This window comes from Tupaia chinensis, unplaced genomic scaffold, assembly GCF_000334495.1.
Source record: "Tupaia chinensis unplaced genomic scaffold, TupChi_1.0 Scaffold000116_1, whole genome shotgun sequence".
NCBI lineage: Eukaryota > Metazoa > Chordata > Mammalia > Scandentia > Tupaiidae > Tupaia > Tupaia belangeri.
Window position 1 is genome coordinate 2,696,186 of NW_006159580.1, and position 7,714 is coordinate 2,703,899.

Consider the following 7,714-nt stretch of genomic DNA (forward strand, 5'->3'; position numbering starts at 1 on the left):
GCGCCCTACAGTGAAAATCTCTCCAAAAAAAAATCACTCTGGAATCCCAGGAGAAGAATGAAGAAGGGAATGGGGCATGGCCATTTCCCCTCCGGGAGAGATTTCTCACTTTTCCTCTCACTGTCTCCCTTCAGCTATCACACATGCACTATGGCAAAAACCTAAACAACAACAACAACAACAAAAGTGGTTCAGATGATAAAACTTGGGACCAGCAGTTAGCGTAATGGCTATGTCGCTGGACTCCCACATAGTCGACCGCGGTTCGCGTCCTGGACCTGGTGGCTTAAAACTCACGCCGGGTGCGTGTGCGTGCGTGCCCAAGATCCCGAGAGGAGAATGGAGGAGAAGGGATTGCGGCATGGCCATCCCCCCTTGGGGGGTGATTTCTCGCTTTCTGTCTCTCTCTGTCTTTCTGGTGAGCACACATGCCCTGTAGCCAAAAACTCTCAAAAAAAAAAAAGATGGGAACCAGCAGTTAGCGTAATGGCTATGTCGCTGGACTCCCACATAGTCGACCGCGGTTCGCGTCCTGGACCTGGTGGCTTAAAACTCACGCCGGGTGCGTGTGCGTGCGTGCCCAAGATCCCGAGAGGAGAATGGAGGAGAAGGGATTGCGGCGTGACCATGCCCCCTGGGGGGTGATTTCTCGCCTTCTGTCTCTATGTCTCTCTCTGTCTGTCTGGCGAGCGCATGCGCCCTAAAGTGAAAATCTCTCCAAAAAAAAAAAAAAAGATGATAAAACCTTTTGATGAATATTTTACCACAATTTAAAATAAATGACTTTACCTCTCTTTCATCTTAGTTGCCAACACGCCACTCACCCAGACTGAGGAAAACCCGAAACTTCAAGGCCACGTGAGCCACGGCCACGGCTTCACCGGCAAGCACCGGAAGCGTCCCAGAGGCCAGGGCGGTGCTGGTGGCACGCACCACCACAGGGCCAACACTTCAACAAATATTCCCCGGGTTACTCTGGGAAAGCTGCTATGAGGATTACCACGGAGAGGAACCAGAGCTTCTGCCCGACCGTCAGCCTGGACGAACTGTGGGCCTCGGTGGGGAGCAGACGGTAAACGCCGCCAGAAGCGAGGCTGGAGCAGATGCCGTCACTGGCATGGTGCGGCCGGGCTACCACACAGGGCTGGGGAAGAGAGAGCTCCCGAAGTCGCCTGTCACTGCAAAGGCCAAAGTCTTCAGCAGAGGAGCCGAAGGGATTAAGGGTGTGGATTGGGGTGGGGAGGGGAGGGCTGCAAGCCACATGGACAGAGTTTCATTAAATGTTAACAAGTGCAAAAATAATTTAATTAGTTAATTAATTAATTGTAAAGCTCTCCCAGCCCCCCCGTTAATTTGCTAGATAGCTGCATGGTCCAGGACTCAAACTGTGGCAGTCAGCCATGTGAGAATCCAGCCACCTCAGCCACCACGTCGCCAGCAGGCCCTCAGGAACTTTTCTTTTTAAATGCTTAAAACGAAAGCATTTATAGGAACACTATGTTCGCACAGCTGTCAAGACATGGAACTTAAATGAATCTCTTTAATGGAAGAGAGTTCAAGCTTCTCTACATAGTGAGATAGAAAGAGCTCCAGTGGGACCTGCCTGGAGTAGGATTTATAATGTAAAAACAGCGAAGAACGGAAGAGGGTAGAGAATGCTACCTCTGGGTGAACGAGGGGAGACCTGAGTGTCGTCTGCGTGTTCATGAAGGAACACTGGAGGACACACGAGGAATGAAACGCGACTACCTGCGGGGGTGTGGGCGGTGGAGGAGAGTGGGCGGGCAGGGACAGGGCGGGAAAGAGGCTCTCCACGTGTACCTATATAACGTGTTCATGTGTCCACTGACGTTTCACCTAGTCGGATTTCCTTTCCCTTTTTCTTCTTTTTTTTTTTTTTTTAGAGAGAGAGATTTTTGCTGTAAGAGAAAGTAGAACGGTGGTTGCCAGGGAGAAATGGGTGCAGTTTCGATTTTGCAAAATGAAAAGCTCTGGGGCTGTGTGCACTCAACAGAAAGACAGAAAGAGCGAAATCACCCCTCGGTAGGGATACCCGCACCACAATCCCTTCTCCTCTCTCCTCTCAAGATTTTGGGTACTGGGACTAGCAGATAGCATCATGATTACGTTGCCAGGATCGCATGTAGTGGACCGTGGATTGAGTCCTGGACCAGGTGGCTTAAAACTCACGCTGGGCGTGTGTCTGTGTGTGCGTGCCCCACGTCTCGAGAGAACAGAGAAGGGATTGCAGCGTGGCCATCCTCCCGGGGGATGATTTCTCACTTTCTGTCTGTCTGTCTCTCTCTCTCTCTGTCCAACTAGCACACATACCCCATAGCAAAAAATCCCCTTAGAAAAAGGAAAAAAAATAATTGGGGCACACATGCACATGTGCCTGGCGTTGAGTTTCAAGTCACCTGGTCGGAGACTCAAACCGCAGTTGTCCGTGTGGGAGTCCAGCACCTTAACCACTACGCCACCTGCTGGCCCCCAGGTCTTCTAACATGGTTGCCTAGGGAGGGGGAGAGGAGGTGAGTGATGGTGGGGTGGGGGACCGTGTTTTCATCTTGATCCTAGAGCCTGAATTTGTATTACTTTTATAAAAATAAAAGAAGAAAAAGAAAAGAAAGGGAAGGAGGGAGGAGAGGAGGAGGGGACAGAGACAGGGTAAGGGTGGGCTCTGAAGTGGCCGGTGACCATGAAAAGATGCTCGATGTCACTAGGAGTCGAAGAAAGGCAAACTCGAACCTTGTGCGACGCCACTTCACACCCAGCGAGTTGGGAGGAATTTCGGTGGGAAGACACAAGTGTGGCCAGGATGTGGGGAGGGCGGGGGGCGCGGCTTCCACAGGCCGTGGGCGTGAGCGTGACAGCCCTGCGGAAAGCGCAGGGTCGTTTCTCACGAGACGGAGGGCACCCCCCAGCAGTTCCCCTCCTCGGAATATGCCGGAGAGACCCTTCCACCGAAGCCCACGGAGGCAGCAGCGCGGGCGACTGCCCAGGACCGGAAGTGCTCCACGTGCCTGGGCAGGAGGAAGGGGTGGCGGCGTTATTCACCCCGTGAGGTGTAGGCGGGCGAGATCCACATGCACCCACACGGAGAACTCTCAAAATCAACGCAGCATGAGAAAAGCACGGAAAGATTGGTTTGGAAGGTTACCTGTAACACGCAGGCTTTAAAAAATGAAAAACACCCCGCCAGTCCACGGCATAGTGGCTACCACAGGGCCGACTGCATGGTTCAAGTCCTGACCCAGTGGCTTGAGAAACCTGCCAGGTACACGCATGTGCATGCCCAAAATCCCAAGAGGAGAAGGGACTGTGGTTGTGCAACCCCCCTGAGGTGGTCTCTCTCTTTCTTTCTCTCCAGCAAGCACATGCACCCTATGGTTAAAAAAAAAAAAAAAATTAACAGGGGCCAGCAAGTGGCACGGTGGTAAGGTGGCACGATCCCACATGGACGACTTCATGGTTGGAGTCCCAGACCAGGCACCTGAAAAACATGCCAGGCACACGTGTGTGTGTATGCCCAAAATACCGCGAGAAAGGGGGGGACGCAGCATGGCCATCCCCCTGTGGAGGGATTTCTCACTTTCTCTCTCTCTCGGGAGCACGTGTGTCATAAAGCAAAAACTTAAAATAAATAAATAAGTAAATAAAATTTTAAAAAAGGAAAATACCCCTACGTTGCTCACAGATATATCCCCACGTATTATGAGGAAAGGCATTCAGAAGGCGCCTGCATCACGCACCCCAACTCTGACCAGTACTTCCCTCCGGCGGGAGTGGGAGAGGAAGGGGCCAGGAAGGAAGACTCGGGGCTTCAGCTGCAGCTCTGTTACGTCTTTCAAGATCAAAAGATCTGAAATGAATGTGGCAGAAAGGATCTGTCACAGCTCAGCGGTAGGTACAGGAAGTGTGTGCTTTCCTCTTCACTGTGTAGAGTTGAGAAAACGTCTCAGGGCAGCTCCATGGCATGGCAGTGAGCACAGCTCAAGGGAAGCTAGAACCCACATGGCAGCTGTGGCTCTAATCCCCAGCCTGGTCAGTCTGAAACGTGCCGGGTACAAGGGTCGGAGCCCAAGACCAGCAGGCTGGACGGCAAGAGAAGGGGACCACGGCGAGACCAAAGCCTGTGGAGGGTGCTCCTCTCTCACACATGCACTCTATCATAACTAGAGGGGAAATCAGAAGAAATATGTTTTAATAATAATAAAAATAGGGACCAGCAGTTAGCGTAATGGCTATGTTGCTGGACTCCCACGTAGTCGACCGCGGTTCGTGTCCCGGACCCGGTGGCTTAAAACTCACGCCGGGCGCGTGTGTGTGCGTGCCCAAGATCCCGAGAGCAAAACCTCTCCAAAACAAAGAAAATAATAATAATAATAATAATAATAATAATAAAAATAGCAAAGACCTGGGCTCGGAGGATGCAGGGGGAGAGGGGAGCACGGGCTGGAAAGCCGCCCAGCCATGCACACGGGCCTCCTCATCACTCCCCTCCTAGCACCTGCCCCTACACTTGTCCTGGGGCCCCTCTGGCTGGGGGTGTGAGAAGAGGGCTCCCCAAGCCCTCCATGCTGGGTCTCTTCTGGCTCTAACGTGAGGACGATGACAGAGAAAGGGCTGGGGAGGGCGTCGCCCCACCCGGCCCGTCAGCTGCACAGGACTCGGCAGACACAACCCGGAACGCCTACAGCAAAGCAGGGTTCACGGGGCTGGGCCGGTGTGGGGAGCCACGCTGGGGAAGCAGCCGCCTGGGCCTCCCAGGGTCTTGCCAGCTCTGGAAAGAATTCCCTGAACATGTTAGGGCTTGGGGTGGCCTCGGAGGGTGGCTGGAGCTAAAACCACAGACAGGGAGCCAAGCAGAGGCTGATGGAGGCTTCACGGCCAGCCCAGCTTGGGGCCCTCCAGGGTGAAGAGGGAACCGGCAGGAGCTATGGGGGAGACAGTGAGCCCCCAGAGATGGCTGGGCTCACCCCAAGATGGCAGGGACAGAACCCCTGGGCGGACGGACAGCAGTCTCAGGACTAGGCCATCTCTGATGGCTACTAGGTACCTTTCAAAAGGCCTGCCCTATGGGGTCAGCAGATGGCATAATGGTTATGTCGCTGGACTCCCACATAGTCTACCATGGTTCGAGTCCCTGATCTGGTGGTTTAAAACTCATGCCTGGTACATACGTGTGCATTCCCAAAATCCTAAGAGGAGAATAGAGAAGGGATTGGTGTGGCCATCCCCCTGGAGGGCTTTCTGTCTCTCTCTCTCTCTCTGGTGAGCACATGTGCCCTATAGCAGAAATCTCTCTAAAAAAAGTAAAGAATTGGAAAATAAAGGGCTTGCCCCACCCCCACACCCCTGCTGAGTCCCCCCCAGGGCCAGGGCGTTTGCAGGAGGGACGCAGAAACTCGGAAAGCAAGGACTTGGATTTGAGGTCAGCCCCACCTCTTTCTTCTCTGGGTGTCAGTCTGGACACTACAGAGATGGGAGTGCACGTCTGTCGCCCCAACCTGCATGGATACCTGCTTCTGTCCCCTAAGAGAGGCTGGCTCTCCCAGCTCCAAACTCGGCCACAGGGAATCCAGACGGGCCTCTGGCCACCTCACCAGGACACCAATGGCCCAGGGCCTGGGGCAGGGAAGGGGCAGGGGAGATGGAGCCTGGGTCCCCGCTTCCTGCTCACTTTGCTAGCGGGACCCAGAAAGCCCAGGGGCCCTGGGGCGGCTCTGCCATAGGCTTCAGGAAACGGAGAGGAGGAGACGGGGCAGTGGGAAGTAGCAGCGGGAAGACGGCAAGAGGTCAAAGGCACCACCAGCCAGGAGGCATGGTGAAGGCAGCTGATCCCACATAGCCATGTTCGAGTTCCACATGTGTGGTTCAAATCCCGGACCCGGTGGCTTGAAAAACATGCCAAGTTCATGGGAGTGCGTGGTCAAAATCCCGAGGGGAGAAAGGAGAAGGGATTGCGGTGTGGCGGCCATGCCCTGGAGGGAAGGTGGAAGTGGCTTTCTCGCTTCCTCCCTCCCTCTCTCTCTCTTTCCTTAACAAGCACACAAGTCTTATAGTAAAAATAAAACATAAAAAAATAAGATTTCACCCTAAACTCTGTACACTGGAAGCCTGGGACAAATCTTCCCCTGCCATGCCACCTGCTTGTCACCAGCCGGTCACACCACAAAGCTGACTGCCCAGACCTCACCCCGCGCAGACCTCCTTCCATCCCAATCCCCTCTGCCCACCCAGAGAACCCTCACTCCTCTCTCCCCACTAAGTCCTTTTATTTATTTAATTGCCAGAGGGCGTGTTGCATTCACCAGACAGAGAGGCAGAGACAGAAAAGCACCTACAATGGGGTGTGGTCAGCCACAACCCCTTCTCCTCCACCTCTCCGTCCTGTTGGAATTTAGAGCACACAAGCACCCAGCGTGTTTTTCAAGCCACCAGCACCAGGATTCAACCTGTGGTCAGTCATGGGGATCGGTTCCTTTAACCACGAGGTTACGGGCTGGACCTCTCACCACGATCTTCCCAAGGGCTCACCTAAACCCCTAGAGCTATAATCCACCCCTAATCAGCAGCTTCAGAGCTCCGGGAGGGGCCCAGGCTTTGTCTCTACCTGCCTCCAACCTTGAGGAAGCCAGGGCAGGTGTGTCAGAGCTATGCCCCCACACAGGGTCCTGCAGGAGCACCCTGCAACCCACAGAGACTGGGCCCAGCCAGGGAATCCAGAGCGGGTCACATCAATTCCTCACACGTGTGCCAGGACCCACCGCGTGGCAGTCCTTGCAGATAAAACAGTGAACGTTGGGACCAGCAGTTAGTGTAACGGCTAAGTAGTCAACCACGGTTTGAGTTCTGGACCCAGTGGCTTAAACTCAGGCTGGGTGCGTGTGCGTGCATGCCCAAGATCCTGGGAGGAGCATAGAGGATAAGGGATTGTGGCATGGCCATCCCCCCTGGGGGGTGATTTCTCGCATTCTGTCTCTCTGTCTCTCTGTCTTTCTGGCGAACACACACGTCCTATAGCAAAAGCCTCTCCAAAAACAAAAAAATACAGTGAACAACAAGCAGAAATCCCTGCCCTAGTGCAGCTGGCATTCCAGTGAGGGAGATAAAGCAATTAAAATACAGGGAGCAGGGCCAGCCTCACAGTGTAGTGGTTAAGGGAGCCGACTCCCACATGGCCGACCATGGTTGGAATCCCTGGCCCAGTAGCTTGACAGACACACTCGGCATGTTTGCTAGCATGACCAAAATCCCAATCGGATGGAGAAATGGAGGAGAAGAGACTGCAGCGTGGCCACTCAATGGCAATGACTGTAAAAATACATGGAGTGGAGCCAGTAGGTGGCATGGTGGTTGGGGAGCTGAACTTCCACATGGCGGACCATGGTTCAAGGTCCGGACCTGGTGGCTTGCTTTCTCACTTTCCCTCTCTCACTTTCTCTGTCTCTCTCTGGTCAAATTTAAAATAATAAAATAAAGAAGTTAATTAAATTAAATAAATAAATCTTAAGGAAAAAAAAAAACCATACATGAAGCATGAAGGATTCCTTGGAGAAACAACAGAAATGGATATGGGGCTGGGGGTGGAATTTCCTATGGCTGCTCAGCCAGGCCTCCCCTGAGAACACTGAGCCGTGTGCGTATTTGACGTAAGAACATTCCAGACAGAGGGAGCAGCAAGTGAAAGGCGCAGAGGCGGGGGGGGGGG

At 53.5% G+C, this 7,714-nt stretch overlaps 1 protein-coding gene across 1 annotated transcript in view; it reads right to left on the minus strand.

Annotated features, from left to right (window-relative positions):
* ITPR3 (inositol 1,4,5-trisphosphate receptor type 3) overlaps nt 1-7,714 on the minus strand; it is a 110,898-nt gene that overhangs the window by 78,200 nt on the left and 24,984 nt on the right. The gene's annotated exons all lie outside the window — the stretch shown is intronic.